At 40.6% G+C, this 15418-nt stretch overlaps 1 protein-coding gene across 7 annotated transcripts in view; it reads right to left on the bottom strand.

Annotated features, from left to right (window-relative positions):
* LOC129855328 (ras-specific guanine nucleotide-releasing factor RalGPS2-like) overlaps positions 1–15418 on the bottom strand; it is a 147666-nt gene that overhangs the window by 99184 nt on the left and 33064 nt on the right. For 6 of the 7 annotated variants that reach the window (XM_055922864.1, XM_055922865.1, XM_055922862.1 and 3 more), the window contains one exon: positions 1556–1666. The gene's annotated coding sequence lies outside the window, so the exon portion shown is untranslated. Of the gene's footprint in view, positions 1–1544; positions 1667–15418 lie in introns of all 7 variants that reach the window. The other variant, XM_055922867.1, reaches the window with a different exon arrangement.

Raw genomic sequence — 15418 nt, 5'->3', positions numbered from 1 at the left:
CGCATTTTGCATCCCTTTGATATTTTAAGTAGGAATTGTGCATTAAAATTACGTTTTAAAAGTCTGTTATATTAAATGAAGTGCCCTTTAATAGACTACATTTCGAATTTAATAAATCTTATTAGAAATATAAATAAGAATCTGTAGGTGGTGAAAAACTGAGCGGGTCGAGCATAGCACGTCTACCCCGTTTCCAATAGATATTAGCGATGGGGTTCTAAAAAAAAACATTTTAATCAATAGTTGCATATTGCGTAAATATTATTGGACGATATTAGACTCCAAATACCGATTTATAAAATAAATTGTAGGTAGCGTTAATGGGACGCACAGGTGCCAAAACTCTGGTATTTTTCATCCAATACCTTTTTCTCAATCTTTTTAAAATAGTGAGCCGGCATGTTTTTAGCACTTTGATTTCCCTGACTGATAAAAACTCATTTTCTTATGCCCGTCTCATCTCTCTGTGAGATTAGTGATAATATCTTATCACCAGCCCATTACAATCTTCTATTCACAACATACAGGGGATTCAAACAAGCAGTTTTTACTCTTTAATTACTTGTTCTCATTTTCTGTTTTTTACTGTGATGAAGGACTCCATTTTATTTCAATTATATTAGACATTAAAAAAAATTGTGAAGTTTGCATTCAATTGCCACTCCCTGTTACAAGGGGATTTATGGCAGATTTAAGATGAAATCGTCAACCCTGTTACAGTCAACCCTGTTACAGTCAACCCTGGTACAGTCAACCCTGGTACAGTCAACCCTGGTACAGTCAACCCTGGTAGTCAACCCTGGTACAGTCAACCCTGGTACAGTCAACCCTGGTACAGTCAACCCTGGTACAGTCAACCCTGGTACAGTCAACCCTGGTACAGTCAACCCTGTTACTTTTTATTTAACCACGAGATGGAAAAACTTGATTTTGAACGTTAAGAGAAAATGTTAAAATCAAACTTCCTTTTTTTTTTCTTTTTTTTTTAAACAACTTACACTTCTCAAAAGGCAATGAATTGGTGGAACGACCCACTTACAGTACTGAAACAAATGTGTCATAGTGACATGTTAAATAATCGCCAGCTGTCTGATAACATTCCTAGTGTCCTTCCCTTCTCTTATTAAATCCTCCACACACACACACACGACAGTGAACCTAATGAGGAATAAGGAGCTGTTCAGATCACTGACATACAGCATAGAGAGACCCTGTGTGCCAGACAGACAGCACTGGCCTTTGTGTGGCTTGCTGGACTCCAAGCCGAAGCACAGTAACAAAAGGGCTGCCTTCCACAGACTTACCACACAGACATTCCACTGGTATAGCTGTCCTTATGTCAGTCTAGCCACCAGTTCCTCCCTCTGTCTCCAACTGTGTGTTGGCCTGTCATTATCTCCCTGTCTAAGTGGCTACCGTACAACCAGAGTAGAACAGAGCAGTCGTTTGTCTGCCACAGCAACACAAAGTTAACGTGGCTCAGATTCTGCCTGGGGCTAAGCCTGATTAGAGCTTCTACTGTAGTTTACAACACACAGACACACCTTGTACTTACTAGCTGTGTGTCAGATGGGCATTGTGCTTGAGAGCTGAGGTATGGCTGCCTCTTCTTTACGGCTCAGAGAGTGGATGTGTTTATCTGTCTGTGTCCTCCTCACACTGCAATCTTGAGGGGAGAGGAGAGAGAGCGCATGTTAGATTCATATGATGAGCACAGAATAAATCCATGAACACCCACACACAAATTCACCATACACAAAGCTACATGTATAATATTATTATGTAATCGTATACACTATGCATTTGTTTATTTTCCTTTATTTAACCAGGTGAGTTGGCACCAATTCATTCAACTTCAGTGAACTCTGTAGACATTCCAGAAGCAAGGTGCACATTAGCTAAAGGTAGATTTACCTACATATGTTGAGATTGAAGGGACCTCTAGAGTTAACCATTCCTGAGATCATGTCTGATGCTTCTATTTCTGTAGGTTACCAGAAAAGTGAGGAACGGTGGTAGTTTACACAAGAGCGCTTTTAAAATCGACAAAAAGAGCACAACGCATAGATTTGGGAGACCTCAAATCAGGCCAGCATACCTTCTCATACAGAGTAGTGCTGAACCTATCGAACGTAATGAAGCGCTAAACACTATGATATTCAGCGTCCAGGGCCTTCAATACAGAAGCAGCAGCAGTCATAATTGATATTGCTATAGTCTAAAAATCAGAATGAATGTCAACAGAATTATTCATTTTCTTCCATTTGAAATGTATTAATTTAACTAGGCAAGTCGGTTAAGAACAAATTCTTATTTACAAATGACGGCCTACCACGGCCACACCCTAACGACGCTGGGCCAATTGCACGCCGCCCTATGGGACTCCCAATCATGGCCGGTTGTTATACAGTCTGGGATCGAACCAGGGGCTGTAGTGACGCCTCTAGCAGTGAGATACATTGCCTTAGACCGCTGCGCCACTCGGGAGCCCCCAATGTCATTCCTATAAAATTTGCTAATTTACATTTTTTACTTCTTAACTCATCAACATGTATGTGGAAAGAAATGCCCAGAAATGTATACGTGGGAGAAAAAAATCTATGGTGGCACCATCCGAAGTATGTATGCAGAAATCATGATACATTTTTACATGACCTGGAAAAAAACATGTACCTGGTTTAACCTGCATTAGGCAATAACTTCAGTTCAACAAAGGCCCTCTGCAGTGCAATAAAGGAAGACAAGCTCCAAAAGATTCTGGTCAGCCGTGGGGTCAATATCATACATAACACTCGTGGCCCTCCCGCATTTACAGCAGGGCAGCTCCCGCTCAGCCCAGTCAAAACTCTTCTCTATCCTGGCACCCCAATGGTAGAACCAGCGTCACTCCTGAAGCCATCTTCCAAAAAACAACTGAAACCCAACCTCTTCAAAAGACTATCGTAATAAATAATACCACAGGACCCCCCCTCCTCACCCCTCCCTTGTGGGAAACCTTTTTTTATGTTCAGAAAAAAATATTTAACACAATCAGTAAATACACATTGTGTTCTTTAAATAATTGACAAACCAGTGATGCACAGCCTGCTTCAGGCCAATTGTTGAAAATCTCTGAATCTGTAATTAGTGACAGTGTGGAAGGCCTTATACAGGTCAATAAAAAAGGCCTGCACAGTGTTTCGTCCTAACAAATAAAACAATTTAAAAACAATAGAAGTAGCAGAGAACCTATCCAATCTTTTGCGCAACATTTAATTTAAAAGCATGAGAAGATGTGAAAGTTGGTTCCAATGATGAGCTCAGTCAATGCAGTAAATCAGGGGAGAGAATGTTTGGCTGGAGTAACCTAAACATACCTACAGGACAACTCCCATTTCACACAGACAGAACACACGTTTTCTACGTTTCAAACAGTTCTCTCTAAATGGCTGTGTTCAGTACGTAGTAGGCCTATCAGTTTCAAGCCGACTACTGAACTCAACCTTCAATTTTCCATCGCTTCACCACATTCCTGAGGCACCTGACAAACAGCAGCCACCAGAAGGCTCTCCACACCCACACAAGTCTACAGTTGCCTGCCTGTCCAACAGAGATCCTGGTTAAGGATGAATTAAGTAAAAAAAAAAAACAGGGTCAGCCATAATATTACGGCGCCCCTGGAGCAAATGAAGGTTAAATACCTTGCTCAAGGGCACATCTTGTCGGCTTGGGTATTAAAATCAGCAACCTTTCGGTTACTAGCCTAACATCCTCCTGCTGTGTCAGGTTACAATCTGAACCCAGATCTGTGGTTGAGACCAACAGCTGCCAAGAGTTTCTACCTTGACCCCAGAGCAGATGTCATTAAGTTCACTGCCCAGGCCATATGGTGTGAATGGCTGTAAAAGTGCTCATACCGAAAGCCACAACATTCCCGTAGACTTGATGAGGACCTAACAGTCCATACCTAGTTGGAAAAAACACCTCCCCAGCCCCTCACCAAAAGACAGACCCTCGCTCAGGGAATGGAGAGAGAATGCACCCTGTTGAGTAAAAACCCTGACATCGCATACACGTCCCAAACAGGCCCCAATCACAAACCCAGCTCCTGATAAGTAGATCCACAGACAGACAGGTGAGTGCACATATACAACACAGAAGCTCAATGCTCTGAGGATCACTCCCCCTCCCTCCCGGGTGCCTGGTTGTCTGTCTAGTGACATCACATCGTCACCTGTTGACAGACAGTGAGGGATAACGCCACTGTGTATTTGGGAATGTGTGGATCAGCTGATCACCTGCCTCTTATCTTAGCAAGCTGGAGATGAACCAGAGTTCCTGAAAGGATGAGTAGAGGTACAGGAGAGGAGAGACGGATTAAGGCTCATGCGGGGGCATGTAGCAGGGGAAGTGCTTTCTGAGAGCCCACTTCAGCAGAAACAAATCAAAGTTCAACAGGTACGATCTACAGCCTATGGAAATTATTTTGTTTGCTACAGGGTAGGGCTACTAGGTTATTTTACGTAGCCTATAGCCTTAGTTTGTGTAGAATATTATTATACATTTGTTTAGCTGGGTCTTGAGAATCAGTCAGCTACAATTACAGTTAGGCCTATCTACAATTATAGTTCATCTGTTTCTGACCAAGTCTGTTTTTACATTCTACATTTTAGTCATTTAGCAGACGTTCTTATCTAGAGTGACTTACAGAAGTGAGTGCATACATTTTCATACTGGTCCCCCGTGGGAATGAAACACAAACCTGGCCTTGCAAGACCCATGCTCTCCCAAATGAGCTACAAGAGACAATTTAATGTCAAAAAATTATTCGATTACCGGGTGTCTTAATTTTTTTTTAGTATTTTCATAGTGGTGCAGCCTGTCCACAAGGTGGCACAGCACCTCTCTTACAATCTGTGGGGAGATCCCTGTTATCTATTTGATTGATTCGCGGAGAATTAGATATGTTCCCTCTGAAAAGAACTCACCACAATAAGTGAAGTAAAAATGAACAATGCTGCATCTTTCAGTCAAAAGGTAAGCTTAAACTAAAGTAATTCTTACTACACTGTAATAACCTCATAATATTGCAGGCGGCAGGTAGCCTACTGGTTAGAGCATTGTGTCTGGAACCGAAAGGTTGCTAGATTGAATCCCTGAGCTGACAAGGTAAAAATCTGTCGTTCTGCCCCTTGAACAAGGCAGTTAACCCACCCGCCGTCATTGAAAATAAGAAATGTTCTTAACTAACTTGCCTAGTTAAATAAAAGGTGTAAAAAATATATTAAAAATATTTAAAAAATAAACTCAAATATATATATTTTTTTAATCTGCAAAATCTGCGTCCAAAATTACCGATTTCCGATTGTTATGAAAACTTCGGCCCCAATTAAATCGGCCATTCCGATTAATCGGTCGACCTCTACTCCAGACCACCACAAGGGGGAGTTAAACACTCATTATGCATTTGGGTCTCAAGGTTTTTATAAAACCAATCATATTGAGCAGTTCCAATGACTATTTTGACGTGAGCCACCCGTCCCTGGTGACTTTCTTCAGCAAAGATGGCTGACAAAACATCACAGGGGAAGCAAATGTAAGTAGTTATAACGTCATAACGAATCAATCAAAAAATGTACAATTGAAAGGAATATGTTAGTTATTAATGTAGAGACAAACATTTATTTATTTATTATTCAGTCAAATCCAATACCAGGTGTATCAAACTCCATTATTTGAATGATGCTGTGTCTGCATGTATGTATTACAACTATAGAGGTCAACAGTGTTTACCACTCCTGCTCCTGGGACATCAATGATTACACATTGTAACTATGCAATAGACTAGAAACATGATTTAAGAAAAGGCTGAATTGTAATTCATACAGTGGGGAGAACAAGTATTGGATACAATGCCGATTTTGCAGGTTTTCCTACTTACAAAGCATGTAATTTTTGTAATTTTTAATTACTGTAATTTTTATCATAGGTACACTTCAACTGTGAGAGACAGAATCTAAAACAAAAATCCAGAAAATCACATTGTATGATATTTAAGTAATCATTTGCATTTTATTGCATGACATAAGTATTTGATCACCTACCAACCAGTAAGAATTCCGGCTCTCACAGACCTGTTAGTTTTTCTTTAAGAAGCCCTCCTGTTCTCCACTCATTACCTGTATTAACTGCACCCGTTTGAACTTGTTACCTGTATCAAAGACCCCTGTACACACACTCAATCAAACAGACTCCAACCTCTCCACAATGGCCAAGACCAGAGAGCCGTGTAAGGGCATGAGGGCTAAAATTGTAGACCTCCCTGCCGGCCAAACCCTCCCCTAACCCGGACGACGCTGGGTCAATCTGTTTGATTGAGTGTGTTGGCAGGTGTCTTTTATACAGGTAATGAGTACAATGTGATTTTCTGGATTTTTGTTTTAGATTTAGTCTCTCACAGTTGAAGTGTACCTATGATAAAAATTACAGACTTCTACATGCTTTGTAAGTAGGAAAACCTGCAAAATCGTCAGTGTATCAAATACTTGTTCTCCCCACTGTTTGAATTACAATTCAGCCTTTTCTTAAATCATGTTTCTAGTCTATTGCATAGTTACAATGTGTAATCATATATATACACACACACACACACACACACACACACACACACACACACACACACAACATATGGCTGCATGCATGTCACTGCAACCAGGTCGATACGCATAGGGCCCTATAAAATCAGTTAATTTCTTTTGCCCGATTAAGTTTAGCTTTCTCCATTTTCAGGTTTTTGCTCTCAACATCACTAAGCAAACATGAGGAATTGTTTTAAGATGGTCATACCAAGGATCGTTATTATCTATTACATTTTAAGACCGCGTAAGCTATCATTGAATTTGGCCTCAACTTCTCTGGGATAGGTGGCAGTATTTTCATGTCCGGATGAAAAGAGTGTCCAAAGTAAACTGCCAGCTACTCAGGCCCAGAAGCCAAGATATGCATAGTATTAGTAGAATTGGATAGAAAACACTCTGAAGTTTCTAAAACTGTTTGAATCATGTCTGTGAGTATAACAGAACTTATTTGGCAGGCGAAACCCCGAGGACAAACCATTCAGATTCTTTTTTTTTAGGTAACTCTTTTCAATGGGCTTTCATTGGGAATCCAGATTTCTAAGGGACCTTCTTGCAGTTCCTATCACTTCCACTGGATGTCAGTCTTTAGAAATTGGTTGAGGCTTTTCCTTTGAGAAATGAAGAAGTAGCACTGTTCAGAATGAGGCTTGAGGGAAGTGTACTCTTTGTTAGAGGCACGTGACCTGAAAGCTAGCTACACTTTGTTTTCCTCCGGTATTGAACACAGATCATCCCGTCTTAAATTGTATTATTTACGTAAAAAAAAAAAACTAAAGTTGTATTACAAAAGTAGTTTGAAATGTTTGGACAAAGCTTACAGGTAACTTATGAGATATTTATGAGATATCACTTATGAGATATCACTTTGCATAAGTTGGAACCGGTGTTGTTCTTGATCAAACACGCCAAATAAATGGACATTTTGGATATGTCAACGGAATTAATCAAACAAAAAGGACCATTTGTGATGTTTATGGGACATATTGGAGTGACAACAGAAGAAGCTCAAAGGTAAGGCATGAATTATATCTTTATTTCTGCGTTTTGTGTCGCGCCTGGAGGGTTGAAATAGGATTGTCTGTGTTTGTTTACTGGGGTGCTGTCCTCAGATAATAGCATTGTTTGCTTTCGCCGTAAAGCCTTTTTGTAATCTGACATGTTGGCTGGATTCACAACAAGTGTAGCTTTCATTTGGTGTATTGCATGTGTGATTTCATGAAAGTAACATTTTTATAGTAATTTATTTGAATTTGGCGCTCTGCATTTTCACTGGATGTTGGCCGGTGGGACGCTAGTCCCACATATCCCAGAGAGGTTAATGCCATCAGCGAATAGAAACGTACTGAATAACGTTCACCACATGGAACAGATCGTTTTGGGGAAATATCTGTCCTACACAGTATCTGAGAAATAAGAAAGCCATTCATGATTTTTTTTAACACCTATTTAACCCCTTATTTTAGAGGCTAAACTACTTAAATGTATACTACCATAAATGTTTTCAACTTGTATCGGGGTATCTTCAGATGAGTCTTGTGTTCGTCCTAGAGCAAACAACCAACATGTATGTGAGTCTATGTGAGACTCACCTTTCCATAGAGGTGTTAAATTAATGTGTAGCAAAAACTGATCGGACGTTGGCATATCTGCAGTACCAACTTCAGACGAGTCCTGCGATGCTTGTGGGGGTCGTAGCGCAAAACACGGTGTAAGTGACAGTCATCTTTCCATAGAGGTGTCATAATATACAGTGCCTCTGGAAAGTATTCAGAAGCCTTGACTTTATCCACATTTTTTTCCCGTTACAGCCTTATTCTAAAATTAATTTTAAAAAATCCTCAGCAATCTACACACAAAATACCCCATAATGACAAAGTGAAGACTAGGTTTAAAATGTTTGCACAGCTATAAAAAATTTACAGAAATGCCTTATTTCAATAAGTATTCAGACCCTTTGCTTTGAGACTCAAAGTTGAGCTTAGGTGCATCCTGTTTCCATTGATCAACCTTGACACGTTTCTACAACTTGGAGTCCACCTGAGGTAACGTCAATTGATGGGACATCATTTGGAAAGGCACACACGTTTATATAAGGTTCCGCAGTTGACAGTGCATGTCAGAGCAAAAACCAAGCAATGAGGTCGAAAGAATTGTCTGTAGAGCTCCGAGACAGGATTGTGTGGAGGCACAGATCTGGCGAAGGGTACCAAAGAAAATGTCTGCGTCATTGAAAGTCCAAGGACACAGAGGCCTCCATCAAAACCACCAAGACTCTTCCTAGAGCTGGCCGCCTAGCCAAACTGATCAATGGGAGGAGAAGAGCCTTGTCAGGGAGGTGACCAAGAAACCGATGGTCACTTTGACAGGGCTCTAGAGTTCCTCTGTGGAGATGGGATAACATTACAAAAGGACAACCATCTCTGCAGCACACCACCAAATCAGGCCTTCATGGTAGAGTGGCCAGATGTAAGCCACTCCTCAGAAAAAGAAACCTTAAAACTTCTTGCCACTAGGGGAGTGCCATTTCGACATAGCACAAATTCGTCTCCAAATTAAACTGCCTCGTACTCAATTCTTGCTCGTACAATATGCATATTATTATTACTATTGGATAGAAAACACCCTCTAGTTTCTAAAACCGTTTGAATTATGTCTGTAGGTGAAACAGAACTCGACTTAGAGCAATTCTCCTATGAGGATTTGAAAATGGTGAAATCTCCACGCTGTTCCCAGATCTGTAGATAACCCTGACTGTCTTCTATTGGTTGAGATGCACTGCATACGCCTTCCCCTGGTTGTTAGCGAATAGGGAGAGTTGAAATGGAGTTTCTACGCAGTTCAGAAAGTTGATAAATTAGTTGGAATCGAGGTGTCCAGCCTTTTGGTCCTTCGCGCTGACGCAAAAAGGGTCTTGGAATGTCTTTTTAGAAGCTCTGGTTTTAGAAACTAGAAATATCCGGCTCTGTTTTTATTCGATATAGGCTTTAAAGACATAAAATAATCTTGTTATTTTAAACCGATTTATTTCAGTTTATGTCAGTATGTTGCGATTTTCGGGCATTTCATTTTCTGACGTTGTATTGAGTTGGATGTCTCTCTCGAATGCCATTGTGTACTGCTAATTGCAGTCGAAGGAAAACGTTGAAGGAAACATTCTCCAACCCAGCAACGATTCTTTTGGCCAACGGACACCTTTCCCAAGATTCTGATGGGAGTTCAGCTAATAGTAAGTACTATTTATGCTGATAATTCGTTGTTCTGTTGAAAAAGTAAAATGCATAAGCCGACATTATTTTCCATGTAGCATTGCGCTATCGCACCCTGTATTGCACCCAGTATTGCGCAGTAAGGTTACTTTTAAAAATGTAATTCAGCGATTGCATTAAGAACTAATTTGTCTTTCATATGCTGTCCACCCTGTATTTTTTAGTCAAGTTTATGATTATTTATTGATTAGACTAAGTGACTCTCCAAGATGGCGCCCAAAATTTTCTGAGGAGCTTGGCAACTTTTCTCATTGTATAAGCACTATTTGTGCCGCTAAATATGGACATTTTCGAACAAACTCTATATGCATTGTGTAATATGATGTTACAGGACTGTCATCTGAAGAATTCTGAGAAGGTTAGTGAAAAAATTATTATTTTGGTGGTGAATACATTATCGCTATGTTTGGCTGGAATCAATGCTGTTGTTTGGTTTGCTACTGTGCTAAGCTAATATAACGTTATATTGTGTTTTCGCTGTAAAACACTTAGAACATCTGAAATATTGTCTGGATTCACAAGATCTTTGTCTTTCAATTGCTGTACGCTGTGTATTTTTAAGAAATGTTTTATGATGAGTAATTAGGTAATACACATTGCTCTCTGTAGTTATTCTAGTCGATTTGTGATGGTGGCTGCAATGGTAAACTATGATTTATACCTGAAATATGCAAATTTTTCTAACAAAACATATGCTATACAATAAATATGTTATCAGACTGTCATCTGATGAGGTTGTTTCTTGGTTAGTGGCTATTTATATCTTTATTTGGACGAATTTGTGATAGCTACTGATGCAGTAAGAAAATGGTGGAGTAAAAAAAAAGGTTGTCTTTTGCTAACGTGGTTAGCTAATAGATTTACATATTTTGTCTTCCCTGTAAAACATTTTAAAAATCAGAAATGATGGCTTTATTCACAAGATCTGTATCTTTCATTTGGTGTCTTGGACTTGTGATTTCATGAACATTTTATTATATGATATCCCTGTGGCTTTAGGCTAGGCTATGCTAGTCAGCTTTTGTGATGGGGGGGCTCCCGGATCCGGGTTTGGTAGGCGTTAGAGGTTAAAGACTCTCAGACTATGAGCAACAAGATTCTCTGGTCTGATGAAACCAAGATTGAACTCTTTGGCCTGAATGCCAAGCGTCACGATGAAGCACGGTTGTGGGAGCGTCATGCTGGGAGGATGTTTTTCAGCGGCAGGGACTGGGAGACTAGGATCGAGGGAAAAGATGAACAGAGCAAAGTACAGAGAGATCCTTGATGAAAACCTGTTCCAGAGTGCTTAGGACCTCAGACTGGGGCAAAGTTCACCTTCCAACAGGACAACGACCCTAAGCACACAGCCAAGACAATGCAAGAGTGGCTTTGGGACAAGTCTCTGAATATCCTTGAGTGGCCCAGCCAGAGCCCAGACTAAACTGCTTGGTGTAACCCTAGATTGTAAACTGTCATGGTTAAAACATATTGGTGCATTAGTAGCTAAGATGGGGAGAAGATGCTCTGCATTCTTAACACTATCAACAAGGCAGGTACTACAGGCACTAGTTTTGCCGCATCTGGACCACTGTTCAGTTGTGTGGTCAGGTGCCACAAAAAAGGATTTCGGAAAATTGCAAATGGCTCACAACAGGGCAGCACAGCTGGCCCTTGGATGTACACAGATGGCTAATATTAATAATATGCATGTCAATCTCTTCTGGTTGAAAGTGAAGGAGAGATTGACTTCATCACTACTTTTATTTATGAGAGATAGACATGTTGAATGCACTGAGCTGTATGTCTAAACTACTGGCACACAGCTTGGACACCCATGCATACCCCACAAGACATGCCACAAGAAGACTCTTCACAGTCCCCAAGTCCAGAAAAGACTATGGGAGGCACACAGTACTACATAGAGCCATGACTACATGGAACTCTATTCCACATCAAGTAACTGACGCAAGCAGTAAAATTAGATTTAAAAACAGATTTTTAAAAAACACCTTATGGAACAGCGGGGAGTGTGAAGCAACAAACATTGGCACAGACACACAATACATACACATGGATTTAGTACTGTAGATATGTGGTAGTGGTGGAGTAGGGGCCTGAGGGCACACAGTGTGTTGTGGATCTGTGAATGTATTGTAATGTTTTTAAAATTGTATAAACTGCCTTAAATTTAGCTGGACCCCAAGAAGACCCCAGGAAGAGCTGCTTTGGCAGCAGCTAAATGGGGATCCATAATACCTGAACCTGATCGAACTTCTCTGGAGACAACAGAAAATAGCTGTGCAGCAACGCTCCCCATCCAACCTGTCAGAGCTTGAGAGGATCTGCAGAGAAGAATGGGAGAACTCCCCAAATACAGGTGTGCCAAGCTTGTTGTGTCATACCCAAGAAGACTCAATGCTGCAATCACTGCCAAAAGTGCTTCAACAAAGTACTAAGTAAAAGCGTCTGAATACTTATGTAAAATGTCAGTTTTATTTTTTCATACATTCGCAAAAACCTCTTTGCTTTGTCATTATTGGGTATTGTGTTAAGATTGATGCCAACAACTTAACGTAACAAAATGTGGAAAAAGTCAAGGGATCTGAATACTTTGAGTGCACTGTACACGGCAGTGACGATGACGGAAGAACAGTCTCTCAGGTGGTAATGCGGTCGCCATTTGATGGTGAGGTATTCCAGATCGGGAGAATAAAAGGACTTGAGTTTCTGTACGTTACCACAAACACACGAGGAGTTGTTAATCATAAACTCTGCTGCCTTTTTCACAGAGTTGTTTCTTCCTTTCCGTGAGATGGATGGAGAACCCCACTGGATGAATGGACGGGTACAATATGTCCGGAGATAGCCATGATTCTGTAAAAAGGGAGTATGTTACAGTCCCTGATGTCTCTCTTGAAGGAGATACTCACCCTGAGCTTGTCTACTTCATTGTCTAGGGACTGAATTTAACAAGTAATATAATCTGAAGTGGTGGATGGTATGCACGCTGCTGGAGTCTGACCTCTTTTCCAACGTCTGCGTTTTAGCGCAGCCCCCGGAATAGATCAAACGAAGGATCCAGGTCAGGGAAGTCACATTTCTGGTGAGTGACCGCTGATCTAATATCCAAAATGTATTTCCGGTTGTAGGTAATAATACAAGAAACGTTCTGAGCAAATTATGTAAGAAATAACACAACCCCCCCCCCCCCCCCACAAAAACTGCAAAGTTGTCTAGGAGCTAGAAACAGGGTGACCGTGTCCGTCTGCGCCCTCTTGCTGTTAAGTGATTGTGTGAAGAGGGTTTCACTGTGGACAACGTGTGCTCAGACACCGTTCTGCAGAACAAGTCACACACACACACACCTCACCCCCCTGTGCTGAGTGGGACAAACACACCTTGCTTGTGTCCCTAACCCGCTGTGTGACAATGTGTGTAGGGCCCTATAACGTGGATGGAATCAAGGAATCCAGTCATTAAAATGGAATTCAATTATTGAACTTAGTAGGAAATCAACTAAAAGGTATTGAACTTATTAGAAAATGCATACATTTCTCCCAAGATAAGACATGAACAAAATGCTTCAGTGGTGTTTTCCTTCAACTTTCTGAAGAGGCAAATTAAATGTTAACTACAAAGCAGCCTATGCCTACCTGGCAGAACATCATGATTATTTGTGTCAATCCAGTGGCCATTTGTTTTGCAAACTCTGCAATCACATGAGCGCTACAGAAACACAGCTAACCCAAACAACGGTGTCTGGCTGGTGGGCAGTTGAATTAAGGGTTATGACAGTCATGGATTTTTGGATGACGATAATTGTCCAGCCAAATGACCACACGACCTCCACAATAGACTAACTGTTCGAATATATGCACATTTTCTCCGCTTCCTTGCTCCTGAACAGAAGGTTTATGTATTTATTTATTTTAATTTAACTAGGCAAGTCAGTTAAGAACAAATTCTTATTTACAATGATGCTCTACCACAGCCAAACCCGGGATGATGCTGGGCCAATTGTGTGCCGCCCTATGGGACTCACACGGGCGGATTTGATACAGCCTGGATTCGAACCAGGTACTGTAGCGACGCGTCTTGCACGCGTCGATGCAATGCCTTAGAAACACATTTGGGCTCCCAGGTCTATGTGCTTCCATAGAAATAGAATGAATAGAACGGGGTACTTATTCAAGTCAATGATGGCATAATTGCTAACTAGCATAGCTTGTTCCATTGTCTTCAATCTTTAACCTAGAGTAAAAGCAGGAAGTGTGCCATTCACATGCTGTGATTTGTTGATTCAACTCAACTGACATTACAAAAAATACATTCCATTGCATGAGCCACAACAGTTAACATAATTTAAATAAATTCTACATCATGGAAACTATTGCATCACAATACCAGGCAGCCATTGCGAGTGTACCCACAAGTCAAATTGTCAGGGTTCGAGGTTCCAAATCCATTCTAGAACCATGTGTGCTGCTGCGTTGTGGGGTGCGTTGCCTAGGCAACCAAAGATGTGTTTGCTAGTTTCTTGTTACAACAAGGAGCAACAAAGTTTCATCAATTTGTTAAGACTCCATGTTACTGCAAAAACTGACTCAACTGCATGAATGCCTAGCTGTCCCATCTTCAAGTAGCTTATTTTTTCTATGACAGTTATTTTATGTTAATGACGGTGTTCATCTAAAACCGTGGGTTACATAGCAAGTGGTTTTAAAATGGAGATTTTGCTCTAATTTAAGTTTGTTATACTGTTAAATCAATCAAAAATAATTTAGAATTTTTATAAAACTTTCCATAACTCATGTGTTATTCTTTGGTCTTTGTATGCCTCTGTCAGTCACTTTTCCTTTATCAGAATAATTATTCTCCTCTATGACCATGTATTTCAATTGATTCAATTGCAGTTCTTACTTTCGCCACAAGGGGCATTGTGCCGATATCTAGAGTGCTTTTGGCACCATCACTGCCTAACAGGCAAGATTCATGGCAAAAAAGTACTTGGGCGCAATGAGCACATTCAGAGCCAGTACTGCCTCACAAGCACTATTCATGGCAAAAAAAAAGTACATGTGCGAAAGTCTTGCTAGAAAATAAGCAGTTCTCAGCAGTCTCTTAAAACCTGTTGAGGACAGAGGGCGCTGTTTTCACTTTGGGGGAAAATCGTGCCCAATTTAAACGGCCTCGTACTCAATTCTTGCTCGTACAATATGCATATTATTATTACTATTGGATAGAAAACACTCTAGTTTCTAAAACCGTTTGAATTATATCTGTGAGTAAAACAGAACTCATTTGGCACAAACTTCCTGACCAGGAAGTGGAAAGTCTGAAATGGAGGCTCTGTTCTAGGTCCTGCCTATAAATGGGCATGATACGTATTAGTATACATGCACGTCATACACCTTCCCCTAGATGTCAAAGGCAGTGAGAGAAGAAATGGAGTGTTTATCTTGGTCTGAGATGGAATAAATCCTCTTGGAATGACATGTCACCCATTTCCTGTTTTCTGGAAAGCGCGAGGTTGGACCTGGAATTGCCTTCTGA

The sequence above is a fragment of the Salvelinus fontinalis genome, chromosome 5, assembly GCF_029448725.1.
Source record: "Salvelinus fontinalis isolate EN_2023a chromosome 5, ASM2944872v1, whole genome shotgun sequence".
Taxonomy (NCBI): domain Eukaryota; kingdom Metazoa; phylum Chordata; class Actinopteri; order Salmoniformes; family Salmonidae; genus Salvelinus; species Salvelinus fontinalis.
This window is presented reverse-complemented; position numbering and strand designations above follow the sequence as displayed.